This window comes from Schistocerca gregaria, chromosome 5 (assembly GCF_023897955.1).
Source record: "Schistocerca gregaria isolate iqSchGreg1 chromosome 5, iqSchGreg1.2, whole genome shotgun sequence".
Lineage (NCBI taxonomy): Eukaryota > Metazoa > Arthropoda > Insecta > Orthoptera > Acrididae > Schistocerca > Schistocerca gregaria.
Genome location: NC_064924.1, coordinates 391926221 through 391952930, shown reverse-complemented (window position 1 = coordinate 391952930; position 26710 = coordinate 391926221). Strand labels below are relative to the sequence as shown.

Here is a 26710-nt window from a genome sequence, read left to right as displayed (position 1 = left end):
ACTGTACGTGATATGGACCCTATAACCACATACCTGTAGGTGAGAAGGAATAGGTTTTTTGACCACCATTTCCACCGACCGAATACCACTATATACCTGTAAGCGGTGCTGAGCAGACCAGCGTTCCTTTCGAATATGGCGTACGTCCCCATAAGGAAGCAAAACGGACTTCAGAAAAGAGTCGTCAACCTCGGGCGGAAGGTTAAATACCCAAACATTCGTATATATCACTTCTGCATTTGCCAAGAGAACCATACTAGTGGAACCATCACGGTGCGTAAAGGGTACCTGAGAACCATGACGAGAAAGTAGCCTATCAACCTGGAGCGGGTCAAGAAACTTAACAAAAAACACATATAATTCGCTGTCGAAATATGCGGTATGCACCTGATCAGTAGTGACCTTAACTGTATCGACTAACCAGTCATGTATCTCCAAAGAACCGGGCTGGACGTGACGCGTGGATTTGTCAAAGGTAAAACTGACTGTACCTGTACGCGGAACTTTCGTGGGAACCATGGTGGACATCACGGCGAGAGACGACGCCGCGACAGGAAGGGCCGCACGAACACCAAACACCAGCCGACAACCAGCGATGCGACGCGCACGGAGACCAACACGGCACTAAACTGACAGGAGGAAAACACGCTGCGCTACGGTAGAGGCGGAACTAAGAGCACGACCTAGTCGCCCGACGCGCGAAGCGAGAATGATCACTCAGCTACCGGGGGCGGACTGCTTGTAGATAATGTACTATCAAACAGTAAATTTTAATGCTGTTCTCATTCATTACTGCTTCAATATTTTTTGTCAAGGGAATATTCATTTCTCCTTGAATTTCTCTACGGCTTATTTTGATGTGGAATGTATTCATAAAGTCCCAATATGGTACGACCAAAATTCCATCGCGTTCTGGATGTTCGCTATATGTGGGGGAGTCTGCGATTCCGCTCCTGTAGACAAGTGCATGTAACATGCGTATCGCAATCTTAGTCTCATCATTTATGTTAATATCTCTTTGGGAGATTATTTTGGGCTTACCACGATTATTTTGGTAAAATGCGCTGTAATGGAGAGAAAAAAAATACCTTTTTCAGCTGCGACATTTGCCACGGGGTTTCTCATTGATCGTAATCCTCGTTTTTTTTGATACGTGTAGACAGTCGGAATATGGAAGCTATGTGAAGTGCGGGTCCCTTTCTTTGACACTTTCTTTAGCAAGACTGCCTAATACTTCATAATGGCGAATATCTAAGTACCCTTTTACCTAGTTAGATGAACTGATTTATTTTCTTTTTTTTTTAACGAAATCTGTCACTTGTTTTGAATCTGTCAGTGTATACGAGTGAATCACTTAAAATTTGCACCTAAAATATTGCGGAAATGGAAAGTGCCATCGATGTGCTGTTTTCTAGAGTGAATTGGTAGTCAGGGGCTCCGCTTGTTAGCCAAAGAACAGACTGTAATAATACTTAGAAAATGTTAAAAAAATGGTTCAAATGGTTCTGGGCCCTATGGGACTTATCATCTGAGGTCATGTGTCCCCTACTTAAACTTAACTAACCTAAGGACATCACACACACCCATGCCAGAGGCAGGATTCGAACCTGTGGCCGTAGCGGTCGTGCGGTTCCAGACCGAAGCTCCTAGAGCAGCTCGGCCATACCGGCCGGCATTAGAAAGTCTACTTCTGTGTAAGTATACACTATTTTAAATGGAACAATGCCTTTTGACATTAAAAAACTAAAAGTAGGGTAAATTAGAATGTCATTAGTGTTTGTTACAGGGTTCTAGTGAGAGTTGTTTACGAGATATCGTATTTTGAAAATTTCCTACGCCAACACTTTTACAATGCTTAGGACACTTGCATCACTCAAGCCACTTCCTCGTGCAATTGTGCGAGAGCTGACGCCCGGACCAACTGCAACAGCAGCAAGGAAATTCATTTCCCCCTCTTCTGTCGTCACTTGTTTGCCCCTGTTACACTGTCTAGGTATTACACTATAACTCTCACGTAATTGGTTGAAGAGGCTGATAAATAATTGCTGAGTTGGTTGACATCTATTGGGACACCTTGCCCCATATACTGTACAAGAACGAAGTGCGTTCTTCCTACGCTCTCCACAGACAATGAGCATGTCGGATTTTTCTGCATCGGAAAATCTCATCTCCCACTCACGATATAATGTTTGCCCTGTCACACAGTAACTGACTAGCAAGTCGCAAGCAGTCAAGGAACACACGCACAATATAAGCAAATGCAACAACATCGTACATAGCAAGTCAATGAGGAAACTTTTCAAAATACGTTTCACAGACGACTCGCACGAGAATTTTGCAACAAACATTACTGACATTCTAATTTACGCTACTTTTAGTTTGTTAATGTCAATAGGTATTGTTCTTTTTAAAAGGTGTATCTTTGCAGAAAGAGTATACTTTCTAAGTATTATTACAGTCTGTTGATTGGCTAATAATATTAGCCTCTGACTACCAATCCATTCTGTGAAAACCACACGTCAGTATTAATTCCCTTTTCCGAAATATTTGGCGAGCAACTTTTAGGTAATTCACCCTGTATATGCAAAAAATCTGCCTATTTCATTCAAGGTAATTTCTTATATCACTGTTAGCTCTAAGCCTTCGTACATCCATAGTTGAAATGGAGGACAGTCGGACGTCAGCTAGTATACATTTATATTAAAAATGAAGAAATTCCTATAGCCTTATTTAAGGTGTCGATTTTATTTTGCCAATTAGTTTCAACTTTGTAACATCATCATCTTCAGGGCCATACACTTGTTGACGTCAAATGCGTGCGGCTGATACTAGAAGTCCGTGCTGAGATATGGACGTGCTCTGTGTGGAAGGTGAAATAAAATAGCCTGATTTTTTGCATTTACAGGGTGAATTAATTAAAATTTGCACCCCAAATACTGCGGAAATGGGAAGTAATACTGACGTGTAGTTTTCACAGAATGGACTAGTAGTCAGAGGCTAATATTGTTAGCAAATAAACAGACTGTAATAATATTAGAAAGTGTACTATTTTTGCAAACATACACATTTTAAACACCCACCTTCCACACGGAGCACATCCATATCTCAACACTGACTTCTAGAATCAGCCGCACGCAGTTGACGTCAACAAGTGTACGGGCCTGAAGATGACGTTGTTAAGTCGTTGAAACTAGTGACCAAAATAAAATCGACACCTTAAATACAGCTGAAGAAATTTTTTCATTATTAATATAGTTTAGCTCTAAACTCTTGATCCATTCTCACTGGTGGCTAAACAACAAACATAAATTTGAGACACGAGAAAACTTTGCTATCAGTGATCTCGGTATTTCTTCCCCTGGATATCCTCTTTCGGCCAATAGCTCACCTTTAACTATAACGGGATGATTAATTACCAGGTATCTCTGAAGCAGAAACTTTTTGACGAGTACTTCTCTACGGACGTCAAAAGTCATTTTATTTGCTTCTAATAGAAGGGCATTGATTGGTGACGACTTCATTTCTCCTAGGCAGTGCCTCATAGCTTTTTTAGTATATTACGTGGGGCATTTCCACGCAGCAAGCCTCATTGTCTATTACAGAGCGTATCAGTCGTAGTATAAGATCAGTCCGGCTGTACTCCCCACCCATCACACACGACTTGCAGCACGGAAAACATTCATAACTTTTTCTGTTTTCATTACAAAATGCTTAGCGTGTTCAACCCTAGAATAGTCGACTGTCCCAATACTTTTGCTGATGTTCATACTTTCAATCTAAAAGGATCCAGCCTTATCGCAATCAGACGTTGCGTCCGGTGTTTTCATGTACTTGCATACGACAGATTGAGATAATTCGTCAGGAATCGGTGGTGCCTCGTGGGATTAGCCGAGTGGTCTCAGGCGCTGCAGTCATGGACTGTGGGGCTGGTACCGGCGGAGGTTCGAGTCCTCCCTCGGGCATGTTTGTGTGTGTTTGTACTTAGGATAATTTAGGTTAAATAGTGTGTAAGCTTAGGGACTGATGACCTTAACAGTTAAGTCCCATAGGATTTCACACACATTTGAACATTTGAACCGGTGGTGTTATTCGCCCGTGAGCAACTCAGTTCCAGGTTGATAGATGCAGTGCGTGTGCGGGTATCACCTGGATATTGTAGCACATTTATAGTGAGGCCAAATACATTCTCAGATCTGCTACAAATGAGGCATATAGGAACGGTGCTTATAACAGAATTACACCTTTCCACTCTTGTTTACTCTTAGTCTTATCTGTGACTGATGCTAGTATTTACAAAAGTGTTATTTTTAGAGCATGCTGTTTACTCCACAATTTAAAGCGCTTTAAACATGTCAGAAATAACTCACCTTGCGAAAGACTCAAAGGTTGCCAGCGGAAATAGCGGTACAAGAGTTAATAATATGCGCTCTTAAAAATTGCCGGAATAATCTTATTTGTGTTTGAGAAATGGCACAGTGAATTAATTTAGTGTCCCCACCTACAGCGAGTATCGATGTCAGCGTTGAAACCGAGATGCTGCACGTCTCTAGCACAAAAATCGCCCCTGCTGACCGCAAAAGGCGGGACTGGTGTGTCCCGTGGGTGCCTAACGTACACATAACCCTGTCTATGAGCAGTACCGCCACTGTGCATAGTATGCCGTCATAACGGTACGTTCAGAACGTGACCGTGCTTTGATTTTGGACTGTCTGGTGTTCGCCACTGGCGAATGTTCGGTGCACTGTTTACGTATTAGCCCTTGTATTGAGAATGGACAGAAAAATTACTACAACTAAAACTGTGTTATTTCTTCGACTGCTACACGTGCGACTACAATTTTTTATTTATTTATAGCAGCATATGTATCCTACGTTACTGTTCATGTCTAATGTCCTCCTGACCGTCAGACGTTTGTCCAATAATTATTATTCTGGAGTCGTGCAGTTCTACGGGTTACGAAATTCGGATTTCATAGAATAGAGACCCAAAGTCACCGACAGTGAAGTTTTTACTGTGCGAATAAGACAACAGCGGAATTCAGTAAATTATAATGGTAAATGATTGCAAGAGATTGCTACTTTTTATATTACGTGCGATTGGTTAAGTCCACTAAGACGTTTTATTGGGTGGCATTGGCTCAGACTGTCGTAACAGGGAGGGAGAGAGAGAGAGAGAGAGAGAGAGAGAGAGAGAGAGAGAGAGAGAAAGTGGGGGAGGAGGTCTCTGGTAAGGAGGGGGAGAGGGCAGGAGACAGTGAGGACACAGAAACCCTTCTTGCCACAGACTTCAGAGAGATGTCGTCTTCCATGAATGCAGTAGACTGGCGAAGGAGAGCTGTTCCCGTTGATCTTGTAGTGAGTAACCTACTTCTGCGAAACGTGCTCCAGTCGTTCCTCAGTGCCCCAGTCGTGTTCATGCAGAGCGAGATTTTGTATCCAGTGAAATATATTTAGATTGGGGAGCAGAAAGGAATTCTCATATCATAAGAGCAGATATTCGGCGTCACACTGACGTTACAGTACTGACATGTCAATAAGGGGATGGCTTTTTTCGCGCTAGAATACTGTCTGCTATGTCTTGAAAAGTAGGTAACATTGTACTCGAGAAGTCTGAATATAAGGCAGGGACATTTTGTAAGTCGAAGAGTCCGTGACTGTATAACAACTGATGCCCGTAGCTTTCTGTAGTTCCCGCAGTCGATACGATGAAGTCAGTCAAACAAGTTGGTTATATGTAAATTGAAGGTTTAAGACTAAGAAAGGAACGAAACTGTGCCGTACTGAGGAAGGTGGCCTCGTTGCCTTCGACGTGAATCATTTATGGGAATGGATGGCGTCTGTTCTTGTTCGAAAGAACAAACACCACGCATTAACATACACGAGGTGGTGGCAGCAACAAGGGCAACTGACGGCATATAAATTGTCAGTCATACATGTACCACAGTACCAGCAGCAGAAGTACAAACAAGCTGTATTAAAATGGAGGAACAGACCATATTTGATGAAGGCACAGTAGTATCATTAACTCTGCACGATAAATGTAACTTGGCTGAAGGACATAAACGAGCATTATTCGTGAATTGCGTACCTTACGTGGCTTAGCACTTAATCGAAGTTAATAAGAAGCTAAAACTGTAATTTTCACTGGTCCAACACATGTCATACTATTATTAGTTCACGATCTCCTTAACAACGTCTCCAGATAACAGAAATAGAAAAAAATCTTGTCTATTCTCGACCCAAATTTCTAGGTCGGTCATGATATTCTATCCTTTTTTAAAAAAAGGAACGCGAAGCCATTAGCTCTCCTGGCACTCCAGAGACTTCCCTCCTCACTGCTTCCATAAGCGTGTCGTAGGTGGAGGTTTTGCCGTTACGCGTCTCGTTATCACGATGTAAGGATTCTTCTTGGTTGTCTGTAAGCCATGGAGGCCTGCAGTTCATAAGCCAATATCTTGGCTGTGAGCGAGTTCAGCTTATACCACAGTTCCTCATTTCTTATATGTTAAAGACTTACATTCCCATATGACTGTTTGTTTAAAAATTACCATCTTAAGGCACCTCTTGCATCCATGCATCCATGCAGGGCCAACACCTTATACGAGATTAGTATTAAGTGTGGCTTCGTTTGGCTACAGTAGTCTAAGAAGAGTAACACTGTAGTCATATTTCTCCAAACTGTCGCAGTAAGATTTAAATTGCAAATTTCACCTGAACTTTTCTTCTTCTTACTACTATTATTAAAAGCAAGTTACATCTCGCCAATCTGTGGCCTTAAGATTTCAACTGCCATTTCATTTCTTTGATTTTAAGTTACATTTTAACTTATCAATCAATTGTTATTGGCATGATACAATAACCAGTTGCTTTGTGGGCCCTGTCCTTCCCGTTTCCCGTAACTCCCTAATTTCTGGCGAAGTGGCGACCATGTGAACGAGTAGAACAATGGTAGCACATTAGCGAGGTAACGGATCGTCGTGTGTTTGTTTTTTTTCTCTTCAAAATACATCAAATATCACTTTGTGAAACAAAGAAATTGAGTTTAATCTTGAAGGAATAGAAGATACGATCGACGCGTTTGGACCTACAGCCATAGATGTTCTTGGGTGGCTAGATAATGGAAAAAAAGTAGTAACCGTATTCCGACTACACTCATACTCTGCACACCACCGTGAAGAGGCAACATCCCATTGTACCAGTTATTAGCGTTTCTTCCCCTACGATTTACGTACGGAGCGTGGGAGGAGTGTTTGAATGCCTCTCTGCGAGCGGTGATTACTCTAATCTCATCTTCAGATCCCTATGTGAGCTATATGCAGGAAGTTGTAGTTTATTCCTAGAGTCATTATTTAAGGTCGATTCTTGAAGCTTTGTTAATAGACTGTCTCGAGACAGCTTACGTCCATCTTCAACACTCGTCCAGTTCAGTTCCTTCAGTGTCTCTGTGTCACTCTCCCATATATATATATATATATATATATATATATATATATATATATATATATATATATATATATATATATAAACCTGTGACCATTCGTGCTGCACCTTCTCTTTATTCGTTAAACATCCCCTGTCAGTCCTATTTGGTACTAGACCCATTCATGTGAGCAATATTCTGGAACCAGAACCCCACTAGTGATTTGTAGGCAGTCTCCTCTGTAGGCTGCAGTTCTCCACTATTCTACCAAATACCGAACTCTACCACGTGCTCTTCTCATGACTGTGTCTATGTGTGAGGATAGTGCGAATTGGGTTTAACATGATCGATGTTACCGGAATCCATGCTGATTGGCATTCAAGAGGTCATTCTGTTCAAAGAGTCCTTCTTTGGGCGCAGCCGAAACTGTGCAGGTCATTTTTAAACGCGAAGAGACAGCAAGACAGTTACTTAATAAATAATCTTTTACTGGATGCACTGCCGGTTTGAGAACGGTTACCGTTCCATCATCTGATGTATGAAAAAAAAAATCACTTAAGCGTCTGAAACCGTCCTCACCGCAATCATCTGAGGTCGTCCTCAAACTCACCAGGATGACGTCAGAAGATTAAGTGATTTTATTTCTTATACCAGATGATGGAACCGTATTCGTTCCGAAACAAGAAGTGTACCTAATAAGATTGTGAATTAAGCAACTGTCCTGTGGTTTCTTCATTTTTCCAAATAAACATTCTGTTAAAGATACCTCATTATATTTGAACTCAGAATATGTTCTAAGATTGTACCACAAATCGATACTGGACGACAATTTTGAGGATCGAATTCTACTACCCTTCTCATAGAGGGTACGAAGTGTGATTCTTTTCAAGAATTGGGCATGGTTTTTGCCCGAGAGATCTACGATAGATTATAGTTAAGGGACGGACTAACGTACCCCCAAAATTCAGCATAGAATCTGACGAGGATTCCATTCGTTCCCAGAGATTATTTCAATTTTATAAATTTCAGGTGTTTCTCAACACTATTGCCACTAATACTTATTCAATTCATCTTTACAGTGAGAAGAAGGTTAAACCGGAGCAATTGCCCTGGTTTTCCTTTGTAAAGGAACATTTGAAAACGAACTTCAGCATTTCAGTTTTGCTTTGCTACCCTCAACTTCTATTCCTGTCTCATTCGATAGAGACTGGACACAGGCTTTGGTGCCAGTAATAGCCTTTACATACTACCAGAAGTTCTTTAGGTATTGTGAAATATCATGCGGCAGTCATTGAAGTGATCACGCATTGCTGTCTAGACACTTAAACGTTTCCGTCGAGGAAGGAACAGCCAACAATATCAATTATTGTATGGGAAACAGACCCATGTTTATACTGTCAAAAGGGGGAACATCTGGGAAATAAGTATCAGCCTCATTCACAACCAGTCGGACAGCCCCGATATTATCACGCCGTTTCCTTCAATTCGGGAAGGCGCACCGGTCCTGTTTTCACTCGCCCAGCAGGTTAACGGCGAGGGCCGGTGTACCCGCCAGCCTGGATGCAGTTGTTACACGGTTTACGCATACAAACAGGTGAATACTGGGCTGGTACCCACATTTCGTATCACCTACGCGAACTTACTACCGCTTTCACATGAGATAACACCGGATGCATACAGATAGAGTTTACATAAATTCCGTCCCCTGTAGGTACTTAGAAGGAAGAGGAGAAAGGGGTGGCGACAAGAATGATATCTGGCCCCTAACGTTGCCAATTACAGACCAACATGCCCAGTCCATGAAGATGCAGAACGAGGTACGGAAAGAGCAGATCCTATATGTTTTAATTTACACTAAAATAGATGCAACAGCCAGTAATTAAATATGAATACACAAGAAAATCTAAACCAAAACTAAATTCCTTGTATAAGCTATTGTTCACAGATATCAGGGATAAAAATTTTCTATGGAACTAGCGTCGGGTAGCAGTGTCGGTTTGGTTGCTGTGGACCATATAATTGTTTATCCAGATGACAGCAGCAAGTCACTGTTGAAATACCATTTTCCAGTAAATGTACCATACAAATTTGCACAACAAGGCAGGCTTATATTTTTCAACACACAGAGTAATATTTATATGCATTAGTATACATCTCAAGAGTGTCTCGTATAACCTTTGTATATTTATTGTAATTTTAAGTTGTTTAACCCTATCGTTCGTCATTATGATGTCTTTACATTAGTTGTCTTTAAATGAAATATTCTCTACAGTATTTCACATAACTACTATTGTTCATATACATTTTATTTAATTATTGCATGCACTGTATGTTATATTCGTATTGGCAGTTCCCAATAACTTTAAAAAAATTCTACAGACCAAGCTTTCAATAATTTGGACTTAAACTCACTGCACCTTCATATTTTATTGTAAAAACTTTCCAGGAACTGTTTTAAATCTATAACTAGCATGTAACAGCAAGGACATTATATACAGAGTGTTAGAAAAGGTGTCGTTACTTTGAGAGGTGATAGTACTCATCAAAACACGAAAACCAAGTAGAATAAATTTGGGTCCGGAAATGCATACTATCTGAGATAAGTCCAATAAACATTGGCCCTGAAATGCATATTTTTTGTGATAAATACATGTTTACAGGAGGTGTTGAAGTTGACGTCCATTCATGACTATACACCCCTCTGACCACTGCGTCAGGAATGACGCACCCGTAGATGTGTCCCCGATTGTTGCTGTACCTGCTGCCACGCATCGTTGATTGGCGTGGCGTAGACCAGTTCCTGTAAGTATCCTCGTAACAATATATATACGGGATTGAGGTCGGGGAAACGAGCAGGCCAAGGTGTGGGGTCCCCCGACCAATCAAGCGGTCCTGAAATGTCTCCGTCAGTTGTTCGACCGACAGTGTGCTGGAGCACCATCATACATGGACGACATTTGTATTCGTTACTGCTATGGCACAAACTCCAACAAAGCTGGAAATACATTAATGGCAACATCCAGATAATGCGCCCCAGTTAATCTTTGTGATAGCATGTATGGCATTATTAATCTATCGCCCAGTATGCCTGCACATAGGTTGATTGAGAATCGGTGTTGATGCCCTCTTTCCTGAATTGCTTGGTGATTTACATTTGCCCATATAAGTTGGTTATGGGAGTTCACAACACTACTTCTCGTAATCCCTGCCTCATCGGTAAATAATATCTTGGATGTGAACAGTGGATCTGGGGCAGACTTCTGCAACAGCTATGTACAGAACCGCCGTCTGCTGTGATGATCCTGTGGCCTGCTGCCTGAACGCGCTATAGACGATATGGATACAGCAGTTCTTCATGAAGTATTCCACAGATAAGAGAGTCAGACAGGCCTTCTGCTGCTAGTAATGGTCGCATGCTCGTCCCAGGGGTTCCTACCACCTAATGGAGCACACCCTCTTCCTTGACAGGCATGCGGAGTGAGAGAGGCCTTCAGTGCCAGTCTTCCGAGCTGTACGGGTACCTATGTCTCTCAGACGCTGGGACTTATTTTTCTTGATGAAATCTATCATCTCTCAAAGTATTCAACACATTTTTGAACACCCTGTAGGATTCCAGGACACCGACTGAAGCTGTCCTCCTGAAAAGGCATAAATAAATTAAAAAATTAATACGCAGCATGCAAAAGCGTCTTTTTTGTAGAATACTACAATTTATACACATCTGCTTTCAAAAGTGGCCACCACAAGAAAATTGCGCAAATTTTAATTTTTTTGTGCGGCTGGTCCCGGCGGAAGTTCGAGTCCTCCCTCGGGCATGGGTGTGTGTGTTTGTCCTTAGGATACTTTAGGTTAAGGCTAATCAGGAAATCGAACTCATACGAATTAAATTGAGAGCAGTGATAAACTCGTGTCTCTGGCAACGAACTTTCGCGTCCGCCCGGGATCAGCCGAGCGGTCTTGGGCGCTGCACTCATGGACTGTGCGGCTCGTCCCGACGGAGTTTCGAGTCCTCCCTCGGGCATGGGTGTGTGTGTTTGTCCTTAGGATAATGTAGGTTAAGTCGTGTGTAAGCTTAGGGACTGATGTCCTTAGTAGTTAAGTTCCATAAGATTTCACACACATTTGAACATTTTTTGAACATACGCGGATACAAAAGCAATATTGTGACACCTCTAGCTAATGTGTGAGACTTGGCTTGATGGGAACATTAGCAGATTTTTTCATCGTAAACTCAAAGATATTGAAACTAAATTGTTTAATTGGTCTTGAAATAAGATTTACCCTTGCTGAGAATACAGCTGATATGTTCAATAAAACTTAAACCGTGACTGCACTACACAATCATTGCTATACAAAAGCGCAAAGTACGGATCTGAGGGCCAATGCTAGTTAATCAACTCGATGTTTAATGTGAAAGGCCTGAAATGTCAAATTTATTAGAGCTTGATATGACAGACACCTACATCTACATGGTTACTCTGAAATTCACACTTAACTGCCTGGCAGAGGGTTCATCGAACCATTTTCATACTACTTCTCTACCGTTCCACTCTCGATTAGCGCGTTGGGAAAGGAAGACGTAAATCTTTCAGTTCGAGCCCAGATTTCTCTTATTTTATTAGCACGATCATTTCTCCCTGCATAGGTGGGTGTCAACAAAATATTTACGCAGAGTTGGTGATTGAAATTTGGTCAACAGATTTCGCCGAAAGAAGACGGCCTTTGTTTTCAATGACTGCCACCCCAACTCGCGTATCACCTCAATGACTCTCTCACACCTACGGCGCGACAACACGAAACGAACTATCCATCTTTGCACTTCTTCGATGTCCTCTGCCAATCCTACCTGGTAAGGATCCCACACCGCGCAGCAATATTCCAACTGAGGACGGACAAGTGTAATATAGGCTGTCTCTTTAGTGGGTTTGCCGCATCTTCTAAGTGTTCTGCAAACAAAGCGCAGTCTTTGTGTCGCCTTCCCCACAATATTATCTATGTGGTCTTTCCAATTTAAGTTGCTCGTAATTGTAATTCCTATGTATTTAGTCGAATTGACAACCCTTAGATTTGTGACGATTTATCGTATACCCAAAATTTATCGGATTTATTTTAGTACTTTTTTTGTTTAGTGCCAATTGTCACTTTTCACACCATACAGAAATTATCTCTAGATGGTTTTGTAATTGGAATTGATCGTCTGATGATTTTACTGGACGAAGATAGATCAGCGACATCTGATTTATCAGTGTACCATTTTTACTGGAGTCTATTGTCACATTTATCTTTATAACAATAAGTGGTTTATTTCAAATTTTGAACGTCTTCATATCAACTGCACTTGTAGAACAATCCTTCAGTATTTTTTTCTGTTTGTAACCTCCATAAATCACATAACACTCACTGGCTGCTTTACAATTACAATGGAACTGAAAGCATTCAAAATTTTAATGAAACCGGTAATAAGTATAAAAAAATGCAACGATACAATTGAAGTAATAATATTCGAATAATAATCGCAAATGCTGGTTCGTAGCTTCTAATGCACAACTAAGTACGATCAGACTCCCCTCAGACTGTAGAGAGAGTGTAGGGAAATGAAGTGGCCGTAGGTACATATACCTTGAAAAGCCGTCCAGAAAACTACTGGGGAAGATCGTCGTGAACGATGAAATAGCACATGACAGAGAGCTTAAACCTAATCTAGTGCGAGCTCAGAGGACTTCAGTGTTGTTAGACAGACAAAAGATTGGATTCCACGACCAGAACACCCTTTGTCAGCATTCAGTCCCCGTGTAATACCGTTACTCAAACATTTTGGTCAAAACAGCCACATACCATTACTAAAGTCCAAAAACTCAGAAAATGTATCTAATCCAAATTAACCTCCATCTAGAAATGAAAGTACGAGTACAGGGTCACAATTACTGAAACACATGAAATAAAATATTCATAACTTCTGAAAGGTTTGTTGGTTTGGTTTAGCGACAAAGCCCACTTTCATTTGGATGGATTCGTCAATAACCAAAGTAATGCTTTTGGGGGACTGAGAAGCCGCATTGTACCTCCCTCAACGGGTGACTGTATGGTGTGCAATATCGGAATAACCGGTGCAACATTCCTTGATGGTACATTGACTGCCGAACGGTACGTGAAGATTTTGGAAGATGACTTCATCCCCATTATTCTAAGTGACCCTGATTTCGACAAGACGTGGTTCATGCAAGACGGAACTCGACCCCATCGAAGCAGGAGAGTGTTTGATGTCCAGGCGTACCCAGAGGCCACTGGCTTGAGCCTCGATGGGCCGCCGTATTCTCCGGATCTGAACGCAGACGATTCCTTTTTGGGAGGCTATATTGAAGTTACCATATTTGACTGCCAGATTCAATTGTTATATTTCCACATTAAATTTCTCTACGGAAGATCTGTTTGAATGTAGCTGGGAATCTTTTCGAGTACAGGTTGAACACAGGCCACAATAACAGGAACGACAGCGTCCGTCCCTTAAGAGGGACCTTAAGCCTTTTGAAATGCAAAAAACACCATTTGAAGGAACAGAGCAGGTAAGAAGTTAGGATCTGTCTATTGCATTTGGAATAAACTCCACCAAAGAGACAGCATCTCTGTTCTAAATGACGGAGAGCCATTGTATCGTGACTGAAACATAGGCAGTCCGCTGGCGCGAAGAGTACTCGCCGCAAACGTGTAATGAGGGATCGCAGTCTTACGGTGGGCCGCCCACCGCAGGAAACCAGTATCCTGGGAAACTCTGGAACTGAAGCAGTGCAATCATATATAGTCTGTAAAGTGGAGTGAAAGAGGAGGCCGTGTTGCCATTTTGTGTTCGAGGACACGACAGCCGCAGGTGTCAGCCCGGCGCCAAGGCAATTACCTCGTTGTCTCTGCTAAACCCTGTTGACTCTGCTAAGGAAAAGCAGATATCATTGGATAACATAAATGAAATCTACAGTTGGAGAAAAGAAATCACTGTATGGATGTGGGGAAGGCCTGGTTGGCTAAGACAAAACAGGACAGAAAGTGGTGCTCAGGAGCTGCTTGTTTCTGAACTCCAGCATTCAAAAACCAAACAACTTGTTAGCTATGTTTAATCTGAGTATGGAATGGTAGTTTCTGCATTATTGGAATACACATGATTGGTCAACACTGAGAAGAATCATCGTCACTCGTGGGCAAAATCGTTCTCAAGTGAATATTATGTTCCAAGAATTTTGCTTCTTGCTGGGAGTGCATTTATTTTCGCCTGACAGCACGGCACTCTTTAACCGAGAGATTGACTTTGATTCCGGCCTCAGAGGAAGAGCCGCCTGATGACTCTGAATGTTCAACCGCCACAGCTTCCACTCACAGGTAATTGCAATTCTAAGTACAATAAGCAACTGATGCGTCCGCATATGAAGTGGTGGGAAGATACAAAGTTACAATTTTGTTAACAATGTCGAACTCAACATGTGCTGAATCAAGAAAATGGGTGCATTTATGATTCTTTCTATAGTTCTTTCTTTCCTCTCTAAAATTCGACAATCAATGCACGACTAACTTAATCTTTCTCCTAAAACGTTGAGTTGACGTATTCACCTCAACTTCATCACTCTATCTTTGCCAGGGTGCCGTTATAACAGTTCTATTGTCTACTTCTATTAATACCCAACGTGCTTAATGATTATATGTCCTTGTATACCTGAAGTCCACTATATAATGCAAAAGATAGAATTCTAAAGTGACCATTGATTCATTGAATATTCTGATTAAACTCCCTCAGCCGTCCCCTCTTTAAAGAATTAAATTTGTTATCAGTCGTGTAACACCTGTAATTAAATCCATATCACTCTATTGGAATCGAGTTTAGTATCGCTAAGGTCAGCCGTAAAAGTTGTCTCTGACATCAACAGGGTATGTTGATGGCTCAGTGGTAAATTCGCAGTAGGCAACGACATTTCCCCTTCACTTTAATTTTAAATAGTGTAGCACGATACAAATTTATTTTTGTTGAATAAAGACTCAAGAAAATTATCTGTGTTGATACTTACCTTAAAACCTATAGGAGGGACTCAGTCGAGACATGGCCCACCTGAAATGAGAAAAAGCGTCTTAATTCATTTCATAATAGTGTTGTGACAAACAGAGGAACAATAGCCATGTGCTCCATAGTTTAAAACTCTCCCTCAAAAGAAAGGATGGTGCCACAGCGTGCCAAACATTACTCTGTGCTATCGGAAACACAAATCGGAATGTTCTATTAGCTATGAAAAGTACTGTTCGTAAACAGGCTGCAGATGCCCTTTCACATAGTGTCAGAGAGCCAGTGCGTGATTCCTCATTGTTTGGCCGTTGTGCTCAACTCAATAACAAAGAACGTACAATGGGTGAGCAGTGTGATTACGTCAGTTATAGAATTGATACTCGTAAATCCAAGCGTGCATTGTCAAAGGTCTTTTATGAGCCCCGACACGTGTTGTCGTCTGCTTTGAATTCATGTTTAAACGAGAAGAGGTATTCCAATATTGAGCCAAGGGCATCAATGAGCAGTACACCCAGACAGAGTTTTATTAGGCCTTGTTCACAGCTGGAAGTGTGAAGCTCAGCTCTAGCGAACGAATTAGGTGGCGCATTTGATAAAAGCAGTGGACAGGCGTGCGATAGTACCTTAGTCCAGATCTCTAAGTGGCTATCCTCATTAACGTTTCTCTGGCTCTGCTCAGTCGATTGAGGAAAATAGCGGATTGGATTCCCTACAAAAAGTCTCGCACGATAAGCTTCCCCATCTTTGTCTTATCCAAACTTCCGCTCCTTCTCTAATGACCTTGTCGTCAAAGGATATGTGCCGCGCGGTCTGAGGCGCCTTGCAACTGTCTGTGAAGGCTTCCCCCCGTTGGAGGTTGGAGTCCTCCCTCGGGCACGGGTATGTGTGTTGTCTATAGTGTAAGTCAACGTTAAATTAAGTTGTGTGTAGGCTTAGGAACCGATGATTTCTGCAGTTTGGTCTTATAAGACTTTAGCACTAAATTTCCAATTTCCGTCGACGGATATTAAGCGCTTAACAATCTTTTCCCCTTTCTCACTTGTAGTGGCCCTTGAAAAACCAAAGGAGGTTAATAACGAAACTTAAAAATGTCAGCTTCCGGGACCAAGCACAGTGTGAATCAAAAAGCTACTGTTTCAAAGTTCATGTACATTCTGAAAACAGCTGTGTGATGAAACTTAAGTAACGTTACCAAGCCAAGAAAGAAATCAGAGATGACATGGGGAAAGATCTGCTGAGGATCGATGCTTGATACAGATACTGGCAGATAACCCTTGGCACATGGGTGGTTTCGTGTAAAGTGCAGCTGATCACTGAGGTCCAGTGTGGGCTGTAGTTATAGTATGGAAGCGAAACTTACGTAGATACGCTAATGCCTTAATGAGGAACCGAATTATGCTCAAAAAAATTTAGTTCCAATTTTGACCACAAGGTGGAAATCTAACTCTGTGCAGTCAACGTCGCCAGTTCTCATACTGAACAAATTGTGTAGCAATAAATTAAACATTAGGCATTTTTCACTTGTGTAATCTTGCCATTCATCAAACATGAGAAAATTTCTATATGCTTTTCGTGCATTCGCAGCGCCAGATTTGCACCTGACAGCCAAAACTAGACCGAACTCTCTTCCAACTGGTTTCACAATACGCCATTACAATATTTACCAAGTTTCGCTGCCATATGATAATTGAAGCCCACACTGATCCTTTGACTAGCAGCACTTTAATGATGACCATTCGGTATAAAGGCTTTTCGTATATACCATACCATTAGAATTACGCAGTTGGCTATATGCATCCAGAAACACAATACAAATCATTATGTAGGAGTATTAATGCGGAACATCCTAAAGTGTATAAATCTCATAAACCTACATTTTAGAACAGAGAATGTATCAAAGAATTTATAGAAAAAATGTGAGGAAATTAATTACACATACTGCCAATTTTTGGATACCAGCAGGCAGTGTCGAAGATAAGCACATTTCGCTATGTAGTTTGTGTGGAACATGAGAGAGAACCGCAGAGATACTCATATCAAAACGAGTGACAGACCTAATTAAGAAGGCATTGTGCATCAAGAAATTCGAGAGCGTAGAGTTGAAGGTGAGTGAAGCAACATATTATCTTCTCCTACATACCTCTCATGACGTTACTATGAGACCAAAATCCCCTACAGGGACATATGGAGCTTCCTGACAGTCGATGGTGCCAGACACCATTCGCGATCTGATCAGTAATTGGAGTAGAGAGTGGTAGAAGGAGTATCCCCTGTCAGCCACCACGACAAGACCAACATAGTACAGGGTCAGAGCTACAGGGACTGGACAAAAACATGGGGGCTCCGAAAACACAACACATTGCCATGAGTAATACGGTGTAGATAGATCGTTGGCATTCCAGCCAGCCTCCAGTCGTCTCGAATGGATAAAAACAGGTCCTATATCTTTTTCAAGGTAATTTTGTACCACACTTGTTGTCAAATAAAGGCAAATTCAGGTAACGATGATGGAGGTGGACAGCGTGGAATGAGCCGACGTTCGTCGTATTATTAGAGGAATCCAGCCATACACCAAATCCTGTCGAAGTTCGTAGTGTAGGCAGTCAACAAGAGGGTAGCCGGCATATAGGCTGCAAGCATGTAGGGTGACTACGGCAACAGCTTCGTATCACCGTGTGCGCAACCTTATCCCACTACAGAGTCGAAAGAATTACTCTACGTGACGTGGCAGAACGTGATGCCTCTAGTCTGCTTCAATGTGCTAGCTGCCTACTGCGAATTTGAGGCGCCGCCAGTTGTGACAGAAAAATTAATAGTCTCTCTATGTAAGTTCTGGTTGCAGCTTCATCATGAAAGTATGTTCATGGGCAGTAAACATACAGATTTTTTTAAAAATGAATCTTCACGTTTCACAAGGTTTCAACACGATGCATGTTGACTTACACATTGAAACTAAAAGTTTACCTTAACCAGTTGAGGAGGTTGCTGTAGTGGTCAGCCTGGTGCAGTTAGCTCACTCGCTCACTTGTTTACCTGTTTTTTCCCCCAAATTTTCGAGACAACGACAAAAATTACGTTATGACTCAATCGCGCTAGCATCTGTCTGTACCTCAACAGTGAGATGTCTCAATAAGACCAAAAGAGGTTTAGGATCCTCTATTGGATGACTGGTAGCTTCACTTCTCTGAATGTGGTTTATTCGTGAGGGTTTCTGAGACACTTCATCGATGAGCCTCCCTTTCTCATAACTTTGCGTGAACTCCTATGCCATTGGAGAATTTCAGTTAATATAATCTTGTTCTCAAAATAATGGGACTATTTTAGGTGCAGTCTATATGTTTATAGTTCGTCCAGTTAAGAACACAATGAACATCTGTGAAAGATAAATGAAAATTCTGATGCTAAATGTAATTGTAAAATACACCGCAAGGTCTTATGTGGACATATGTAAACGACCTGTGCTTGCGAACCGAGATGCCTGGTTTGACAATGAGAGCTTTATAAAATAAGCGTCAACTAAAATTTAACCAAATAATCTTGTATTCACTATATTGAGTTCGGTACAACAAATAGAGTCATAGCTACAACTGATGTAGCAAGTGAGTTGTAAATAGGGTAGAATGATCCAATTTTTTCGGTGTGTGTTTATTTTACTTTACTGTAAGAAGCTTTTTACTGTGCATCTCTTATAGTTAAGTTCAGTTACCTTTGATCTGTGCATAATTGTTGATCTTGGAAACAAAATTATTACCCTTCTGACATAGTTTGCATATTTCCACTAAATAAGAAAATAAGCAATAATTTTCTTGGGCAACTCATAACTTAAAAAAGTACTTATGGCACAAAAGCTAGCAATAATTACAATCTCGGTGCTCTACAGCGGTCGTCTTGTAGGCATTTTAACAGAACCACCACAATACATGTACTCCCTGTCGAAATTCGTCATACGCAATCCATCAGGATTCGAAAATAATTGTGATATCCACATCCACAAAAATAGAGTTAAAATGTCGTTTATTATCAATTACTAAAACTTTACAGAAAGGAGTTAAGTATCCAGCATCAAAAACTTTTTATCATGTATCTAATAACATAAAATGTCTGAGATGTTACAAAACAAGTCTTAACTGTGACCAGTTTTTCTGGAGAACTCCTTCTCTTCCATAGACAGATTTCTATTTCTTCTTTAAAGCAAACTGGTTTTTAAGTGTAGTTACGTGAGTAAGAATAAAAAAGAATGTGTTTATTAATGTTAACACTAAACTCGTTCCACGTTATTTCACTAAAAGAATTGTTCAAATGACCTATGGCACATGTAACTTACTAACTAATAACTATGTTCATCCATGTCGAAGATATTGTAAAATTATATTAACCTTCTGGAAACACAATGTACATCTACATGGATACTCTGCAAATCACATTTAAGTGCCTGGCAGAGGGTTCATCGAACCACCAATGAATTCTCTTATACATCCTGCAATAATTTTTAACTACGGTATGGCAGTTACAATACCATAAACGAAGAAGTAAACCATCGTCGGTCTACACACATAGAGATCCAACCAATTAGTAAATCTGTAATACTAGTTCAGGTAGACAGCTTGGTGCCTTTTCCGTCACTGTGTTTGGTGGCTAACGTATTACGTAATTTGGCGAAGCTAGTCTTCCGAATTTCATTTTGGTCTGATTTTAGTGGGTGCTTATATAGCGGTACGCCACGCGAGTGGTTTATAGCGCGCACCGCCCGACATCACCGTTTGAGAGAAATTCTCCGTTTTATTCCTGATGCCGCACATTCATCACGGCGAAAATTAATACGCGCTGTATGCTGAGGCATGGCCGGGATTTAAAATTAATTTACGGGTAAGCTGGGTGCGAGAGAGTTGTGGCCATTCCTGCAAAGCGGCCGACGGCGGACACCGACCGCCAGAGACCGGCTTACGTAGGCGTGAATTCGCAGTGCAGCCAGCAACCAACCTGTCACAAACGGAACAGTACTACTCGTGGCGATTGGGTTTGTGCGGCCACCGTGCCTTGCTAAGAGCAAGCAGCTTAGACGGTACTTGCTGAGGACTGGGAGGGAAAAAAAAAGAAAAAGCGTGAAGATAGACGACCTATCAACAACTAGGCTAGGCAAGTAAAGACGGGGCACATTCTCAAAGTGGAGATGAACTGAGAAAGGAACCTGCGGTGTCATTACCAAAGGAGACTATTTGATTTCGAGTAAGTCATTTCAAGGAAACCAGGTGAGCATCCAGGAAGTATTTCGTTGTAATATATTGCATCTTCGTCAAATTTAGAGTACAATACCATAGTTTAATCTCTTCTACAGGACTGCAATTCCTTTGCTACAGCTTTTAATACGTGATGATGAAGTTTCGAAAGTTTCCTGTTACTATTTTTTATCCTTCCTTATATCCCCTAGCTGTAATTCATAACTTTGCTGAATTTTGATACACCATAATGAAAGTGTCTCCAGTAGTTGTAAAAGTGAATTGTGGGTCAATTCCATTTTAATGCCCACTAATAGGTGGCAGGACACTTTTGAGCAGGTAGTGTAACTTGTCGGCACCACTACTATTAATGTGTCACAGATGCGTAGCATTTCAATAATAATAATAATAATAATAATGAAATATATAAAAATATTTAATACAATAATAATAGATTTCTGCAAAAATGTATTATTTAGACACGAAGCGGTTTCGGCTTCAGAGGTCATCATCAAGTGAAAATTTACTGTCGCAAAAATGTATGGAATGACGTGTTACTTACAAAGGTATTATTTATAGAGAAGATAGAAACGTGATGACATGTGCTAACTAAAGGAAAGTACTCATGTTTGATGTCCTGCAGAAATAGTTACATGTGACTAAAAATTGAAAACTAATGGCTTACATTTAACAACACACTAAAAGTGAAATACGATTTACAACTCTAATCTGTATTTGTATAACTAAAATTTAATTCAGCAGAGGGGAAAAAGTGAAATGAGTTTGGTCATTTGAGTTTATCATACATTTACTGTTTTTCAATTATACCTGTAGCGTTATCTTCCTGCTTTTCATAACTTAATGTAAAACCCCACACTCTACACAACATGGGTCGTTTTCTTTTAAAACATGTTGCCCAACTCGAATCTAGAAGACTGACTGTTATATTCTCCAAGTTTATTAATTGTCAGATACTTGTGATAAGCCGACAGCTGTGACCGAGCGGTTCTAGACGCTTCAGTCTGGAACTGCGAGACCGCTATGGTCTCAGGTTCGAATCCTGTCTCGGGCATGGATGTGTGTGATGTACTTTCGTTAGTTAGGTTTAAGTAGGTCTACGTTCTAAGGGACTGATGACCTCAGATGTTAAGTCCCATAGTGCTCAGAGCCATTTTAACCATTTTTGAACCAGTGAGCAACTTCTGCCGTTACCTTGGAACCCACTGGTCGACTACTGTATGTCCGCTACGGCGTCTTGTTCCGTATGTTTCTCCGTCGCCGATCTTCGAGAAGCGTGCGGACTCAGACAACGAGGAGCGAGCACCCTCAGACACTAGGCAAGGTTTGCAAGTTCTGAACCAAGACAAAACGTTCTTTTTCACTCTAGTCTGTTTGACGCTGTGCTATAGGGTACATTTCTCATTTCTTACGGTGTGATACCGTATGCTATTGAAAATGGCTGCATGCAGTACATTGCGAAGGAAAGAGGGAGTGGGGGGAAAGAGGGAGAGGGGGGAAAGAGGGAGAGGGGGGTGAGAGGGAGAGGGGGGTGAGAGGGTGAGGGGGGTGAGAGAGAGGGGGGAGAGAGAGTGGGGGAGAGAGGAGAGGGGGGAGAGAGGGAGATGGTGAGAGAGGAGAGGGGGGAGAGAGGGAGAGGGGGGAGAGAGAAAGAGAGAGAGAGAGAGAGAGAGAGAGAGAGAACGCTGAATAAAAGTAGCAATTGGATTGCATTTATAAATAATGTAGCTCCTCCCATGAAATTATTGTGGGACAGAAGGAAACATTTCTCTACAACTGAATATTTGATGTTGCGAGTTTTCTTTGACACTGACATTGAATGAATGGCATTCACTGCTACGATCAGGTGTGGCAGATTCTGTTCTGTTTATTAACTGTATTTTACTTGGAATCAGGTTTGGTAAAACGGTATTTCCTTAACCAAACAGATTTCTCACGGATATACTTTTCTTCTAATGAAAATTGTGGTGGAGATCTTTGTGTGACTGTGCTGAAAAAGCCACTCGTCTCATGTAATCTCAATCGCGTTGCCCTGTGTAGAAACTATTACTGAAATAAAATAATATTCGCATTGTGAAATGAAATCTCGTCTTAACTAGCAGTTCATTACTTTCGTAATGAAATGGAGTAAAAACATTTTCAGGGTAGTAGTAGTGAATATCCATGAGGCCTTGCACCAGGGCTTTGTGTAGAAGTAACAAAATAAATACTCTCCTGCCTTTAAGTCAATCGGTAGTTCAATCTGAATCACTGTCGCTCACAATATTTAGTCAAATGGCAAGCATTTGTTTTGCATTAGACAACTAATCTCAGACCACAAAAGATATATTTGCCTCACGATCTTCAGGAAAGCAATTACTTACCCATTTTGATAATGTATTTTGTGACATCATGGTATTAACAGATCACAAGAGCGAAGTATGATAAATTTATGAATGACAAAAAGTACGACTTTGGGTTCATGCCGTGATGAGCAGGTGAAATAAATGATGTTTCTAGGATTCAAACTTGGGTCTAATAAGTAAAATTAATACCTGAACAACAGTAAAACATTTCAGATGCTGAATAATATAAAGTTGCGTTTAAGCCTGAAGGTAGTCAGATTGACCAATATTACTTCCTTTGGAAATTAAATGTCCACTGAAAGCAGCAACATAAATATACACACAATAAAATTTAGCAGACATCATACAATCTGTTTTCGTTCATGTTCAGATGTCCTTATTGCCACAGCTCTGCCTGACTGCACAAAATACATTTTTCCGCTGAGATTTTACACAGACTAGTCTGTGGCAAAGTATGTCATTTGTCTTTATAATGAATCAAAATTTTGATATTCTGTTGGTCTGTGGTTGCGAGATTTTAAGTTTTTTGTGCGATTATGAGAAATTCAGACAGCATATGTCATAGTGCATTACTCCTTGCAACTACTGGCCGTTTCCTGGTAGCCAACCTACAGATGTGGTTTGACTGTTCCATTGGTTCATGCTATAATATTTTATACACTGCAAACGAAATAAATCAAGAAACTTACGTAGTTCTTTCACTATTTTTAATTTATCAACCAGTTTTGGCTGTTACGTCATCTTCAGGTACAAAGACATATATTTCAAGTAGGCTGTTTAGGTTTTTATGTTGGTAACGCTACGTAGCGCTCTGTATGAAAATCACTGACTGTGCTATGTCTAATCTGTGGCTCGTTGGAATTGTCGGAACATTCGCTATTGTAGTGTTGGGCTGCTGGATGTGAAAAGCGCGTAGCGTTGTGCAGTTGGAGGTGAGCCGCCAGCAGTGGTTGATGTGGGCACTGAGATGGCAGAGTTTTGAGAGCGGACGATCTGGACGTGTGTCCGACAGAGAAGCGACATTACGTAACAGGTTGTCCAGAAAGTAGGTTGCGATAGATCGCTAAATGGAAACCACAGTGAAAATCAAAAACATTTCATTTGCAAGAGTTAGCTACACTTTCCAGATACTTCTCTACATAGTCACCGCTCCAGCTTACACATTTGTCGGGGCGTTATTTAAAATTTCCACCATCGTCATAGGAGGAGTGCTTTCCGATAATGTTCTACGCTGGTCTATAGCGTGTAGCCTGTGCCCAAGCGTTGTCTTCGTATTCAGCATTTCATGTGAAGAGAGATGATACCCAGTACGAGCCAGTTACCATTGTGCTGTGGTTTATCGAACACTTCCCATCGAGAAGGCTGCAGGAGCGTCTTCACTGCCCGTGCACAGTGCGGTCGAGAGGAAGGAAGTGCGTGGCATTTGTGTTAGGTGCGCTGCATTCATTAAGGCGAAGCCTCTCAACGGGCCCTCCTACTTGGTAAGAGACATCGTTGTTCTAGGCACCTTTACTCGCTCACAGTGCACTCACACAAGTAAATAGCGTCTTGATGCGATCGACGTTCACACTAGGAACACTACCCAACACATATGAGCAAATCTTCATCGAGTTTCTGCTGTGGTGTCCATTTCGCGACCAGTCGGAACTTACTTTCTGGACAACCCTCGTACAATAATGAACCATATAAGAAAGAGTGGTAATTTACAAATCCCCTGGATTTCCCCAAACAAAAACAGATTTTATAGCACACAGCAGCAGTGGAGTGGGCTTACTCGACAACATTCAGTTTTCAGTTAGTCACTCAAATTTATGTGCACCTTGTATCACAGAATTGTATTGTAAATGTTGACACAGAATTATAGTTTACAAAACAGTATCGAGACTACATTGTTCCCGGGATTGCAGTCGCGTAATTTTCTCTTCACAAAGTACGGACGCAGGAGGAGCTGGCAACTCTTCGCCAACAGCTGAGCGTGTTGATGGCCGCGGTCAGCTGTCTTCAGGCTGCTGCCTCGGAGTGTAGCGGCAGTGGGGAGTCTGGTGCGTCGCAAGGTACTTCCCAGGTGTTACATGCTTCACCCACTGTACCTGCTGTCGAGACATCTTCGCGGATACCGGGCGCGGTTGGGCCACCCTCTCCCCAAGGGGAGTGGCGGGTTCAGCGGCGTTCACGGCGCACGAGGCGGAGGGTCAATGTGGAGGCTGGCCGTGTGGCGTCGCCCGCTCTGCCTGTGAGTGGACATGTGGCTGCTCCTTCAGCAAGGTCCGAGCAGGCACACGGGGGGAGGGGTTTATTAATTATTGGGAGCTCCAACGTTAGGCGGGTGATGGAGCCCCTTAGGGAAACCGCGGAAAGGTCGGGGAAGAAGGCCAGTGTTCACTCTGTCTGCTTGCCGGGTGGTCTCATCCGAGATGTGGAGGAGGCCCTACCGGCGGCGATAGAGAGCACTGGGTGCACCCGACTGCAAATTGTTGCTCATATCGGCACCAATGACTCCTGCCGTCTGGGTTCAGAGGTCATCCTCAGTTCGTACAGGCGGTTGGCGGAGTTGGTGAAGGCGGAAAGCCTCGCTCGCGGGGTGGAATCAGAGCTAACTATTTGTAGTATCGTTTCCAGAACCGATCGCGGTCCTCTGGTTTGGAGCCGAGTGGAAGGTTTAAACCAGAGACTCAGACGATTCTGCGGAGAGCTAGGGTGCAAATTTCTCGACCTCCGCTATCGGGTGGAGAAATGTAGAGTCCTCCTGCATAGGTCAGGCGTGCACTACACGCCGGAAGCGGCTACGAGGGTAGCGGAGTACGTGTGGAGTGCACTTGGGGTTTCTTAGGTTTCGGAATTCCCTCCCTAGGCCCGACAAGACGCCTCCTGAGACGCGGCAAGGCAGGAGTAGGCAAAATGCAACAGAGAATAACACTATTAATGTGCTAATAGTAAACTGCAGGAGCGTCTATAGAAAGGTCCCAGAACTGCTCTCATTAATAAACGGTCACAACGCCCATATAGTACTAGGGACAGAAAGTTGGCTGAAACCACATGTAAACAGTAATGAAATCCTAAACTCAGATTGGAAAGTATACCGCAGAGACTGGCTGGACAGTGAAGGGGGAGGCGTGTTTATAGCGATAAGAAGTGCAATAGTATCGAAGGAAATTGACGGAGATTCGAATTGAGAAATGATTTGGGTGAAGTTCACGATTAAAGCAGGCTCAGACATGGTGATTGAATGTCTCTATAGGCCCAAGGGCTCAGCAGCTGTTGTGGCTCAGCACCTGAAGAATAATTTGGAAAATATTTCGAGAAGATTTCCCCACCATGTTATAGTTCTGGGTGGAGATATTAATTTGCCGAATATAGACTGGGACACTCAAACGTTCGTAACGGGTGGCAGAAACAAATAATCCAGTGAAATATTTTTAAGTGCTTTATCTGAAAACTACCTTGAGCAGTTAAACAGAGAACCGACTCGTGGCGATAACATATTAGACCTTCTGGTGACAAACAGACCCGAACTACACTCCTGGAAATGGAGAAAAGAACACATTGACACCGGTGTGCCAGACCCACCATACTTGCTCCGGACACTGCTGGAGGGCTGTACAAGCAATGATCACACGCACGGCACAGCGGACACACCAGGAACCGCGGTGTTGGCCGTCGAATGGCGCTAG

The 26710-nt window shown here is 42.0% G+C and overlaps 1 protein-coding gene across 2 annotated transcripts in view; it reads right to left on the bottom strand.

Annotated features, from left to right (window-relative positions):
- LOC126272493 (sex peptide receptor) overlaps nt 1-26710 on the bottom strand; it is a 3488090-nt gene that overhangs the window by 559402 nt on the left and 2901978 nt on the right. For both annotated transcript variants that reach the window (XM_049975380.1, XM_049975382.1), the window contains one exon: nt 15468-15508. The gene's annotated coding sequence lies outside the window, so the exon portion shown is untranslated. The remainder of the gene's footprint in view (nt 1-15467; nt 15509-26710) is intronic.